This window comes from Pleurodeles waltl, chromosome 6, assembly GCF_031143425.1.
Source record: "Pleurodeles waltl isolate 20211129_DDA chromosome 6, aPleWal1.hap1.20221129, whole genome shotgun sequence".
NCBI classification, from domain to species: Eukaryota; Metazoa; Chordata; class Amphibia; order Caudata; family Salamandridae; genus Pleurodeles; species Pleurodeles waltl.
The window spans coordinates 764,012,457-764,026,890 of NC_090445.1; positions in this window are offsets into that span (position 1 = coordinate 764,012,457).

The window sequence follows — 14,434 nt, forward strand, 5'->3', positions numbered from 1 at the left end:
TATAGAAGCTTCAGTCTTTTTATTGTAGGTGTCTCTGATTTGAAAGTTTATAAGATCAATATGTTAATCCACTTCCATTGCTTTACAGTGATTGCTTTTATCATTACATTATGTTGCTGCATACAATGCAAACCTGATTTGCTTATAATGTTTTTGTTTTTTCTTTGAAATAAGAGAAAAGTAAACAAAAGTCATTGGTCAGAGGGTGGAGATGTAGTAAAAATAAGTATGTTTGACCACTGAATTTGTGTTTCACCACTGTGCATATTAGTTGTTCAATGTTCACCAGTTGCAGATTACATTTCGTATTCAGTTTAGCTGCCTATTGGCTTTATCGTGGCATTAGACATTGCAGTTGAGACATTGCAGACGAGCTATGTTTTTCCACATGGTAAACTAAGCCTGTGTTTTTCGTATTTTCTCTTACCGAACACGATAGCATAATAAGGAAGCGCATATTTTGTGTTTTTCTTTAGTGCAGGGAAGAACTCAGCCTTGGGAAAGAGAGCCTTAAAAACTTGGCCAACTTTCGATGTTGTTTTTTCCAACTCTGACCTACAGTAGCCAGCATGTTTTGAATATTCTATAAAAGGTGTCCCTGGGCAGCAGCGAGGGGAATTTTCCGAGACTTCAGTCAGGAGTGGATGTCAACTACCTGACCTCCCATGAGGGTGGAAAAACTCTTTCTCGCAGTTAAACATGGGTTATCAACTTGCTGCCAGAAAGATGAAGAGCAGTGATAGGCCCTACGGTGATGAATTTTGACTTTATACTTTGCTTGGCAGTTATGCTATAATATAATCACATATATTTGCTGTGTACATGGCAGTTGAGAATCACATTGATATGTTTTCATTTCATTGCTGTGACTATTTGTAAAGGTGTGCCTCCAACCTACTAATCTCCTCTCTCAGGAACATTGTGGTGAAGTAATTATAAATGTCTTCTTTAAACTAAGAAGTGCATTCCAGAGATTTTTGTCAGCTTGGTCATTAGTGAAAGCAAAACTGATATCCAATACTCCCTTCCTGGCATAGGATCGTATTATTTCCGTAGTAGACGTTTCCTCATTAGATGTAAAACTTGAAAGGAAAAATAGAATAATAAAATACAGCAAATGTGCAAGTGGCTGGATGCACAGTGCAACTGCTAGTTTAATATGTGAAATAACTGGCCAGGCCCTTCTCATGCGAATTGAAACATTAGAGAGGTCTGTTTGTGAAGCTAAAGTTTGCATACCGGTGTCAAAATGTGTAACAATCATTAGGGAGTTCCTCTGCTTCTTATCTCATTGTGCTTTTTATTATATTTCCCTTTGAGACATTCTAGAGGGAATTTAACCCAGCACGAATAGCATACAGTCTGCTTTCTTTCACTGAAAGTTTTTTTTGTGTAAACTAACAGAGGCCTTGGCCTTTGTGTGCTCCAAATGTCATATGCCGAAAGCGATTCAATGAAACAAAACGAGGTATACATAAATACACTGTTGGGGAAATGCTGGTGGAAGCTAGTTTTACATGAACAAATCCTGCAGTGAATCCACTATTCAACAATGACAATGATAAAGGTTGAAATGCAATAAAATAGAATAAAGCACAAATAAATAATTAAATTAAATCATAGTGAAAGTATAACTAGAGCATTCGATTTTTTACTTCACTTCGTTCTTTTTTTAACACATTTTATTGAGGTTTTCAACAAATTAGACCTCGTTACCTTCTTCACAACCATCAGCACAGACTCACGTACTTTAAGAATCACTGTTTAGTTCAGCAGCAGAATCACTATGCCAAGCACTTGTTCGTACATTAGACTACCTCCAAACGGAGTGTGTTAATGTATCCTTAATATTGTAGGAGTTCCAAGAATTTGATCTAATGTGAGTACCAACTGTAATCGACGCCATGCTTCCCTAATTCTCTACTACATATGTGAGCATCTGAAAGGACACAGGTTCGAACCCCTGTTGGCTGTTTCAGCATTCATTTGATCTTGAAATGACTAAAAAGAGTAAACTGGAATTCTATGAGTAACTATTATTTACTATACTACAAAGACACTAAATCGTCGCAAAAAGAGTACATCATGCTGACACTCTTGGGTCAGTATGCTATAACAAAATGTAACAAATGAATACATATTTTAATACAACCTATGGGCGTGGCTTTAGTTCATGTATATGCAGACACACCAAGTGTAGGTACACTTGCACACAAAGAGCATGTGCATGTGAACGCAGAACAAAATACTTAAACCATTTGCACCAATGCGCACTGAGCAATAAACATACATTAGGTCACCCAACCCAACAATCATACATAACCCCTTGCACCAGGAGGCTCAGTGTTATTTGCATCAGTGGAGCACTGGATCATGCCAGCAGGGGTCACCTGAATGAGCTGCAGTTTGTATCTCTGCCATACTAGAAATGGTCCTACTCTTTTGTCTTGACTAGGGCAACCATAACACTGAGCTGAAATTGTTCTATTTGCATTTGCTTTGTTTTATGCTTGAGACATCAGGTGTGCTGTATGACACACGCTTTTACTGGACCAATACCAAGAGAGATAGTTTAATCTTTTTAAACACCTCACACCTACTTGTCATGTAGGCATTTTGTTTTGTTTCTGACCATAATGTACAGCATCCAAGCAACATGCTTGCACAAGCAGCGATATGGTACTGCGTTGCACAAAGATAAAGCATCCGACAGACGTTCTAAGGTCTCTGATCTCCCACCATGGACTTCTCCTTGGCATGCATGTCTTAGCTGGCAGCCAGAACTCACTGAAAATGAAAAGATTTAAAGTATTCTATTGAGGTCTACTACTTCCTGCATTACTGCCTCAAGCAGCACCCCCTGCTTGTACTGCAAGAAGTAACCTGTTATTGTTCGCACACAACATAACGAGGGCATGAGACACCAAAGAGATCCTGACAAACAGGGTCAGACTGGCTTATAGGGCATTCTGGCAATTCCAGAACGGCTTGACTGACAGATCAGTGTGTGGGTCATTTTGGGGCTGTTATTGGGCCCTTATGGTGCGTTGGGTCTGTTTTTACTGTGGATTTCCCTGATATTACCACAAACTGTGCCTGCAGCAAGCACAAATGCATGCAATTTCAGATACGTCGCAAAACACCTTTACAACTTGTCTTTACAAGTTCAAAGCTATCTTGATTTGCAAAAGTGGGGCACTATTTTGCTACCTGATAAGCTAGTTGGGGCCACTTTTATTTTCATGCCTGGGCCTATAACCTGTCCCAGTGCGACCCAGCTGACAGAAGACGAGTGTGGAATCTACTTTTGTGCAACATGACTGCATTCTTTGTCAGGATCCACCAGACAAGTTTATATAGACTAGGCATGTTATCTTTCGTTCTTCCCAAAGCAAAATATGTCCTTTCTCCAAATGTTACCTCCTCCGCAGATGCTTTCAAGGAATTGATTTTCCTTTGAAAGCCTGTATTCTACCCCATTCTATACCGCGTCCTATAAATCTTCACTGTAAAATCCATGAGTGCTAAAACCATTGACCCTTGCCTACTCGTTGACTAACATCAAGGCTAGGAGTCCAAGGCAAGATAACGCAAAGATAGCACTCAGGCTGATGTTTAGGCAAGGTATTAGCCACTTCTTTCTCTGGCCCCTCCAGCAGGGGGGGAGAGGTTGCCCCTGTTCCAGCGAATGGTATGTCAAAATGTCACATGAAATAAGGTGGCACACAAGTCAAGTTAAAAAGCTGAAGCTTGATTGATGTTGACCTTGTAAATGATATATGTAAATAAAAAAATCTTGAGAGCACTCTGACTAAATTCATCTCTGTACATAATTGAGGCTTGACCAAGCTGAAACAAGAAAATACACACATTTGGGAAAGCCAAAAGGTCCGTGCTCTGAAACCTAGTGACCTAGGCAATGCTTTTACACCACATAAACAGCAGGGTGTGGGGGGGAGATCCAGAGATTGTAGGTGATTTGGTGTCCTTTAATGTTCAGAAGCGTTTAAGATGGAAACGTCATCTTTGCACTCAAAGTACCCATTCACTGTTGCTCTGCTAACCAGAACAGGTTAATCAAGAAAATTGTATATTGTGTGGGAAGGATCCTAACTACATTACTGCCACAATGGATTCCTAAATACGTCACTAGTATTCTTAGAAACTCTTTACGAAAACTATTTATTATGTTCAACAAAATAGTGCAGTTAACCATTACTCAATGTGTTAGTACATTGTGTGTGAATAAACATTAAATTCCAAAAAGTTCAACACAGAAAACAAAGGAAAAATCGCTAATTTCCTGACTAAGACAAAACAAATGAGACAACGAAAGTATTACTCCAGTCTTTAAATTATATATTTCTAGAACATTCCACATTGGAAGTAGTCCATGGGATGGTTGCACATGGAAGACACTCCTGTTGTCTATTGTTTAATGTGAGTCTGAAATAGTAATGGATTTGTTCGTGATTTAAATGACTCATCCGTAGAAAAGTGTTGATGCGTTTCGGCCCTTGTTTGCTTTGGGCCTGCTCAGGGCTGTGGGCGAATGAAGTGCCCAGCAACAGAATGATACAAACACAAACAGTTAAAACTGAGGTGGTTTACTTGTTGTCACACTATGGGGGTCATTCAGACCTTGGCGGACGGCGGAGGCCATCCGCCAAGGTACCGCCGACAAATGACCGCACCGCGGTCAAAAGACCGCGGCGGCCATTCAAACATTTCCGCTGGGCCGGCGGGCGCTCTCCAAAAGAGCGCCCGCCGGCCCAGCGGAAATGCCCCTGCAACGAGGACGCCGGCTCAGAATTGAGCCGGCGTAGTTGCAGGGGTGCGACGGGTGCAGTTGCACCCGTCGCGTATTTCAGTGTCTGCAAAGCAGACACTGAAATACTTTGTGGGGCCCTCTTATGGGGGCCCCTGCAGTGCCCATGCCACTGGCATGGGCACTGCAGGGGCCCCCAGAGGCCCCGCGGCACCCCCTACCGCCATCCTGTTCATGGCGGGTTTCCCGCCATGAACAGGATGGCGGTAGGGGGTGTCTGAATCCCCATGGCGGCGGAGCGTGCTCCGCCGCCATGGAGGATTCAATGGGACAGCGGTAAACCGGCGGGAGACCGCCGGTTTACCCTTTCTGACCGCGGCTGAACCGCCGCGGTCAGAATGCCCTTGGGAGCACCGCCAGCCTGTTGGCGGTGCTCCCGTGGTTGGTGACCCTGGCGGTCACCGGCCGCCAGGGTCAGAATGACCCCCTATGTGATTTAAAAACCCAGACCAGGTACAAAACGGCCTAGACGAAGCAGAGCCAATCGAAAAATACAGCGTGGTAAATCTTGTAGCCTGTCTCACGTCGTTTGTACAGTAGACGTCATGCACACCGAGTGTCCAAGTAAGTGGAGCCAAATACTGTTCTTGTTGCCTATACAGCCTCATGTGGTAGTGACATGCACATTATCAAAATGATACTACCTATGTGCGTTTCTTAGCTGTGCCTTCCATGCTGCTCTAAGCAGCAATGGAACCCACTCCTGCCCACGTCAACAAAGCAAGCCTTGTCCCCCACCGCAGCGTGCAGGAAGTGCATCATAACTGAGTGTCCTCTCCCTTCCTACACTAACTTACTGAGGCCTCCGGAATGAGGTTACAACAGCGAACTCAGTCATCCACCAAATCCCTCCTCAAGGGCTCGTAAAACAATTAGATCTACGGTCCTACAGTCGCTCTGGCTTGATGAGGAGAGCCTATAATCGGCTGCACGAGGCAGTAGTGAAGTGGTCCCTGCTGTATATGGCACACCAGGAGCCGAAGGTCAGGGCTGGGCAGGGCGGGGAGAGAGAACCGGTGACAGGAGTAACTCTGTCGCTATCTCGGGAACAAGACAAGGAAGGAGTACACCATCTAGGGTTACGAGGCAGATTGTGCAAACATGCGGACTACTGAACAGCATGCGGGCTGCACTTACCCATCCATGTAAGGTTAGCCTCTTTACCAAGTTCATCATTCAGAACTGGGCCAAAAGGCAAGCGCTAAAAGGAGCTCTGGACTCTACTAGTGTAGCACGTGTGCTTGGTAAGCGGAATGGTGGGTTTAAGCAGGCATGCCCTGCCGGTCATGTGACACCTACGTGAGTTACTGTAACCACTGGAGGAACCGGCGGCCATTTAACAAAGTGCAGACATGCATTATTTGTGTGGGGACTACGGGCCCCAGGCTTGTGAAAGATTGCATGAAAAGTATCATGGTGCAAACTGGCAAAGACACAGCTAACACAGGTAAAACTCAATGAAAAATTCAGTTGTAAAAATAAAAATAAATATAAACCGGCCAAGGCAGGCCTACCACATTAATCCCTGGTATGGACAAAACGTGAAACATCAACAATAATGACAATGTTGTACCTGCACAAATGCACACATGGAGAAAACCTGATCATATTCTTCTAATGCATTGTAATAAATAAACATGGTTAGACCCTTAGAGCAATCAAAAACTGGAGGTGTGTTTCTATGTCTAAGAGAGTTGTTATGAGAGATGTGTGCTGGAAAGTCATAAGTATACTCTAATGTATTGCAAATAATACACCATTACACTGTTGAAACTTGTGTAAAAAACATCGCGTTACATTAAATTAGAGCCCACATCTCGTCTAGATCATTGAGCCTGTGGCTCACTGTCCCATACCTTTCAATCACCCTAGCTTCTGTTCTGTCTAGAAGTGCACCGGATCAATCAATCAATCAATCAGGAATTTGTAAAGTGCACTACTCACCCTTGAGGGTTTCAAGGTGCTGAGGGAGGTGAGGGGGTGATGCTGCTACTGCTCAAATAGCCAGGTCTTGAGAGGTTTCTTGAAGGTAGGGAGGTCTTTGGTCTGGCGCAGGCGGGTGGGAAGAGTGATGACTCCCTCTGCTGTTTCTCTAGGCCAGAAAGGGTACTCACCACCATATATCGTCTTCTGTGTGCTCTTTCTCTGGGCCACAAAGGGTACTGACTACCAAATATCATCTTCTGTGTGGTTAAGGTTGTTAAAGTGCTCTACTAGATGGATGCCAGGTACAGCGCATCTGATCCTTGATTTGTTTTGTAGACCTTGTTGTACCTAAAGGACAAGCAATGTTTCTCTTAGTGGAAACCATGCACGCTTAGATGCCACCTCCACAAGCTTTTTAGGATGTCCTGTACTAATCAATTTGTTTGTAAAGGTAGGTGCATTCTCAAAACAATCATTTCTATTCAAACAATTTCTGTGAGTAAAGAGGAATTGTCTACATTGCAGATTTTCTTTCAAAGTATGGGGGTGTCTACTTGAAAAGTGTAACAAGGTTTTTACGATCAGTGGGCTTGGTGTACATACTAACCACAATGTTCCCTTCATTCCCCATTATCCATAACTACAAGAAATTAGATTTCTTAGTATCAGTTATCATGGTGAACAATAGGTCTTGGGTCCTCTTGTTCAACCATTCATGAAATGCTGTCAAAGTGCAGTTCCCATACCATAAATACATCATCAATGTATCGAAACCAATGTGTTATGTTTGCTCCCCCTTCAGTGTCCATTATTGTAAACCCATTTATTTTCAAAACAGTCCATAACCAGATTCTCAACTTCCGTAGCGAAGCTGCAGCCCATCGCAATCCCTTTTATCTGTGAATACAAGTTTTCTTTCAATGCAAAAACATTATTTTTCAAACATAGAGAGGCCAGGGCTACCAGAAAATCAGGTGGTGTAGGTTTGGGTTCTAAAGTAGCTCTTACTACTTGTACAGCCTCATCCTGAGGGATGTTCATATAGAGTGCCTCTATGTCAAATGTTACCAAACTCTTTTCTGTTCATCAAAATGCAGACCTTTCACTTTATTGATAATGCCCATAGAGTTCCTAAAATAATCCTGTGTACTAGTCACGAAAAGCTTGACGAAAACATCTATATATTGAGCTAATGGTTCTAAAAGGGAACCACATGCAGAGATGATGGGTCTCCTGGGAGGCTAACCAGATCTTTGTGAATCTTAGGGAGGATGTATATTACTGACATTCTATAATCTTGTCTGTTTAAAAATTCAAATGCTTTCTTACAGAACCAGCCTATTTCAACTGCCTCCCTGGTAAGCTCATAGATTTTCCCAGTTGTCTCCCTGGTAGGGTCCTCTTTTATCAGGTGGTAGTGGACTTGGTTGTTCAATTGTCACCTTACTTTCTGGTCATATTTGATCTTATGCCATACTATTATACTGCCTCCTTTGTCTGCTGGTTCATTAACAATGGATTTATTATTAGGCAGATTACAGATGGCTGCAGTCTCTGCTTTAGTGCACTTCTGTTTAAAAAATATATTTTTGTTATTGAGTTGGTCTATTTCTCTTATGACACTACCTTCAAAAATAAGTACCTCTGGGAGCATGCTGTTTCTTTCCCGGCAGAACGAGGACTTACTCTTAAGTCCACTGATATTATTATCAGTTGTGTCAGTGTTTCCTGAGTAAAATGTCTTTAGTCTGATTTTACACAGAAAATGTATAATATTCCGTTTTGGTCTCTACGGGACCTTGAACCTTTAGAGGTTCAAATGATAAGCCTTTACTCAACACTTGATTTTCCACCTCGGGTTCGCCCTGTTTCGAATACTGGCCTCTCCCTCCCCCCACCTCTTTCTCTGTGGCTGCCTCTGCCAAAAAACGGTTGGGCCCCTAATGGCTGAACATTAGAGGTTGAGGGATCTGGAGTTTCTTGCTCTGTCTGATGAAGTGTTAGAACATTTTATGAACCCTCTCCGTGACCTTGTTTGCAATTGTATATTTGAATTGCTTGGATTATTATTTTTATAAAAATCCTCTTTTAGGAAGGGGCAGACATTTTCAAGTTTAAAAATGTTGATGTCCCTCAAAAGCTCAGTGGTTTTCTGATCGACAGTGTGTGTTTTAAGGACAGCTGTGGTCTTTTCTACAGTTTCTAACAGTTGCTTTGCATCCTGGATGGTTGATTCACTAGCTATTTCCCTTTCTAGTGCTTCGATCTCTTTCAGTTCTACTTCCCTAATGCATAAGGCTGTTTCTATAGATAGTGCCAACCAATCAGGGGAGCACTTTGTGCCTATGTCGCTGAACTGTGATAAATTTGTTAAAAAATAAAATAAAGATCACAAGTATGTTCTTAATCTGTAACCCAAGATGAATTGTGTTATGTTTAAGGTGCTCAAGCAGCACTTGTCCATGTAATTGTGTTTTTTTTCTTTTTTAGTTGTTACAATCTTTCTACTTTATCAAGGATTGTTGTTGCTGGAGTTGCCTGGTCTCCATTCAACAGGGAGGGATGTTCTAGTAGTCGGTTTATTTGAGCATTTGTATAACTGACCATGTGCAGCTCTAACATGTCTAGTACCCCACTGTGTAAGGTTATTTCACTAAGTGTTCTTCTTTTTTTTTTGGCAGAATATTCTTCAATCATATATTTTTTTAAATAAACCCACACACCTCACCAGGTGCAAATCTACTTGAATCAACATAAAAGGGTGTGTCCTAGTGACTCCGCAATACCCAGGCAAAAAAAACAGTTTAAGCAAGAAAATGGTATATTGTGGGGAAGGATCTTAACTATCTTAACTACATTACTGCCACAGTGAATACATAACATAAACATGAATATATATAAATATATGTATATATATATATATAGATGTATATACATTATAGACATAAATACATGTATATATACATGTATATATCATATTATACATGTGTATATACATAGACACATATATATATATATATATATATATATATATATATATATATATATACTGAAAAAAAAGTTTTAAGTGATGTTATAATTAGGTGTGATAACTAGATCTGGTTTTGTTGAATACAAATATTAAACATTCACTGAAAAAAAGGATAAAGTAGTGTAATAGTGATAGATGGCAGTTGAAGATGCACATGCATATTTGAATGGATTTGAGAAATTAATATAAAAACATTCACAGGGGTGCTTGCTGTGCGTGCTCATGCACACTCCTGGGCTGCCATCTTAAATATCTTAAAATGGAAACTGTCCCAAGGATGGGCTGGCACCCAACGAAATGCCAAAAGGGGCTCTAGTCGGGGAACAGCAGGAGAGCAATGGAGGAGTAGGGGATTGGAAATCTTAAACAAAAACACAAGAGGAATGGCTAGTGGCAGGGGAAGCGAAAGACGAGTTGGGAGGGGGAAGGCAGTGGCGAAGCAGCACGCATAGTGAGGCGGAGGTAAGTGAAGGCAAAAGCAACACTCTGATGAGACAGCAGAACAGTTGTGCACTCCTCTGGAAACACCCACCACTTGCCATTGTTTTGTGACATGGGTTGTGCGACCGTGGCACAATAGCAATGCTCCAATACAATACATCCCTCATTTAAAAAAAAAAGCCTACGTTGCAAAGTGCTAGAGCGCTAGCAGCAGGAGTGGATCTTAAAAAAACAAAAATCCTCCCATATGTGACTGGTGGAAATTAGCTTGCCAGCAAACAGAACTGTTTAACCCGAAAATACACCTGCCAAGAAAAGTATCTGACTATGGCAGAAAGGGTGTCTTTCCATGTGTCAGCCCTAAAAAGAATTTTTCATGTTCTAGTCACAAAGTGCACAAATAGAATCATACGTGTGCTTTTCAGGCCATACATGCCCCTTCTCCTTCAGATGTGTTTGTAACTCAGGAGGCCCAAGAGTAAATATCTGAAGAGACACACACTCATGACAGTATTATGTTACTCTGCACTATGGTGGGCAAATTGATTTGGATTTGGTTGATATTATTATTGAAACCTGTGTTTACATGCTGTGCTTTGAGCCAGACAGATGAGCTACTCCTGAAATTAAAACTTGCTGCTTGAAACTGTTAACATGGAGAATAAATACCTGTTTGGCTTATTTTAATATTTGTTTTTTTCCTGCAAGGAAGTGATGTAGCACAAAGTGATGAGGCCCCTCTGCAGAATGTGAAGAGGGGGATCCTGAATCTGCCATATCTCACAGACATTCATTAGTTTTGAGCTGAATGGTTCCTCCAGGAGGGGCCCTGAAGGGTTGCCCCCCCCCCCATGCCGCAGGGGCTGCAGGGACCTGCAATACACCCTTGCTACACATTCCCCAAGCCTTGTATGATCACACCAACTGACAACAGACAACATTAAATAATTCCTCAACCAAAGAATCAATATGTTTACTGCCCTCTCTTGGTCTCTTCAAAATAGTTTATTGTTTTTCAAATCCAGTGATATGTTGTAGAAGCTGCTGTCATGCGTCATGACATCGACACTCAGCACAGCCAACAAGGCCTCCAGCGTGCAACACAATGAGGCTGAGGACTCTCTCTAGCACTCCTCTTCCTTCAGTGTTGTCCCCTCCCCCTTCCCAGAAGCCATGTTGGGCATATTACAGGCTCCCAAGGTGCAGGATATAAGTATAACTTTCCTGCAATCAAGGATAAACCTGAGCATGCTGCTGTGTGTCACGCCTGTAGAATGGTTATCTGCGTCATTTTAACCTAAAGTCTGGTTTTCTGAGTGCTCATTCAGGAGTATATTTACTTGAAGAGTGGCGCAGGGCAGCGTAGCCCTGCGCCATAGAGAAAAGACAGGAATGCACCGTATTTAGGAAATTCCTGTCCCTTTTCCTCGCGCTGGTGCCATTTAGGCAGCCTAGCACCAAAGCAGGCACCCTTGCACCATGGTGCAAGATTGCCTCTCTTGCATGCAGGATCTTTTTTGTGCAGGAAGGAGCACCTTCCTGCATAGAAACAATCCATGGAGGTGTTTACTCTCTCTATGTGTTTTGCTGAATGCATCACACAAAGAAAGAGGAAAAAACAAGGAGAAATAAGGATATTTATCCTTGTTACGCTGTAAGATTTTGACACATTTTCAAGTTTACAAGTCCTTGTAAATCTGGGAATGCATCAAACTCTGTAAGTGTTCTGTGGGAAAATCCACCACAACACCCACTGAATGCCTCCCTGACGGAGAGTATGGCAAAGCAGCCACACAAAGTGGCTTTACATGGCCTCATAGATATGGGTCTGCAGTCTGTGCCACCAGAGCATCAAAAAAAGTGACGTTCCATGGGCACACAGGGTCGTAAATATGTCCCTCAGTCTTTTGGGCCCCTTTTTTGTTACTGCGCTTAGATGTATTAGAAGGTGGCTTAAAGGCAGCTACTTTCGTCCTGCATACTGTGATTTTGTGCAGCCTGTACTGTAAAAACAAAAACAAAAGTAAGAGAACACATTCACCAACAACGAACTATTCCCCCGGGTGACCTGCAAATTTACTTATTTAAATCAAAGGTATTTAGCGTCCATTTTGGAGTTCTGTTTCGAACGTTCTTGGCGAATAACTCAACCTGGAGTGAAAATCATTTGTACTTTGGAATCTAAAGAAACATGAGAAAGAAAAGAGACTTTGTTTAGGAAGTGAGACTGTTGAAACTGAACTTATATTAAGAGACTCAGGTTATGGATGTTTTGGATACGTCTATGAACCAGTATTTGTTTAATTTAAATTTTGGTTAGTCTTTTACTTTGTAAGAAGGAAGTAATTCCTTGCGAGTGAAGAATTTTCAGGGTATTGCAATCTGGAAAGGGGAGGTTTTACAGAGAAGGAACGTTATGTATGCATGTATGTTAGGACTGAATTTAACTTTTGTTTCTTAGGGTCCTCGCCTTGAATATCCTGGACATGGTACTTCTTGGGCGCTCTGTGTGTCAGCAGAGATTGATGGGTAAGAGTTTATAATCATGTGTGAATCATTTGGCTGATTATAGATATCTCCAGATTACTGATGCTCAGGATGTTGTGAATCAATTCAGGGTTACTAAGGACCCGGACACAGACCAGGATTCTTCATATGCGCCTTTTCACCAGTCCAGTTCCCCATCCCGCTTGAGGGCTGTTGTGACTTAGAGAGTGATGAGGCCTCTCGGCTGCTTCAGGGCTTGGGTGACGTTGTCTCCTACAAGATTTCAACGTGACAATTGTTTGTGGAGGGTTGCATTCCGACATAACATATTTATAACATCATTTCACTTTGCAGTATGTATTGTTTGCTAAACATCCAAGAGCAACTTTCGCCTGAGGCTGTTACTTCTTTTTAATAAATGCAAAAAATAATTATACAAGGCAATAAAACCACACAGACAGATCTTGTGACTATGTCATGTGCAGTGTGATAGTTAATTTATTCACTTTAACCCCTTCGTTGCCAGATCTTTTCCCCCTTAGGTGCCAGGCCTTTTCTTTTGCTATTTGGAGCAGTTCACGCTTAGGCCCTCATAACTTTTTGTCCACATAAGCTACCCACGCCAAATTTGTGTCTTTTTTTTCCAACATCCTAGGGATTCTAGAGGTACCCAGACTTTGTGGGTACCCCTGGAAGAGACAAACACATTAACCAAAATACAGCAATTTTTATTTTTTTTTAAACACGAAACAAGGGCTGCAGAAGAATGCTTGTAGAGTTTTTTTCCTTGAAAATGACATCAACAAATCATTTGTGGTGCTAAAATAACCATCTTCCCGGCTTTCAGGAACAGGCAGACTTGAATCAGAAAACCAAAATTTTCAACACAATTTTGGCATTTTACTGGGACATACCAGATTTTTACTATATTTTTGTTGAGAAGCAGCGGTTATTTGCACATCTCTGAATTCCGGGGTGCCCATACGAGCATGTGAATTACAGGGCATTTCTCAAATAGACGTCTTTTTTACACACTGTCTTACATTTGGAAGGAATAAATGTAGAGAAAGATAAGGGGCAATAACACTTGTTTTGCTATTCTGTGTTCCCTCAAGGCTCCCAATAAAAATGGTACCTCACTTGCGTGGGTAGGCCTAATGCTCATGACAGGAAACGCAACATGGACACCACATTTTTACATTGAAAACTGATGTGTTTTTTGGAAAGTGCCTAATTGTGGATTTTGATCGTTAGCTCAGCCAGCACCTAGAAAAACAGAACAAACCTGTGCATTTTGAAAACTAGACACCTAAGGGAATCCTGGATAAGGTGACTTGTGGGGCTCTCACCAGGTTCTGTTACCCAGAATCCTTTGCAAACCTCAAACGTTGGCCAAAAAAAACACTTTTTCCTTACATTTCAGTGACCGAAAGTTCTGGAATCTGAGAGGAGCCACAAACTTCCTTACACCAGCTTTCCCCTAAGTCTCCCGATAAAAATGGTACCTCACTTGTGTGGGTAGGCCTAGTGCCTACGAAAGGAAATGCCCCAAAACACTATCTAGACACATCAAAATGATCAAATACAAAACTACCTGTTTTTGCGGGGGAGCGAAGCACTTGCGTTTTTGGTCCTGGGCTCAGCAGCCATATAGGGAAGCCTACCAAACCCAAACATTTCTGAAACCTAGACACCCGAGGGAGTCCAGGGTGGTGTGACTT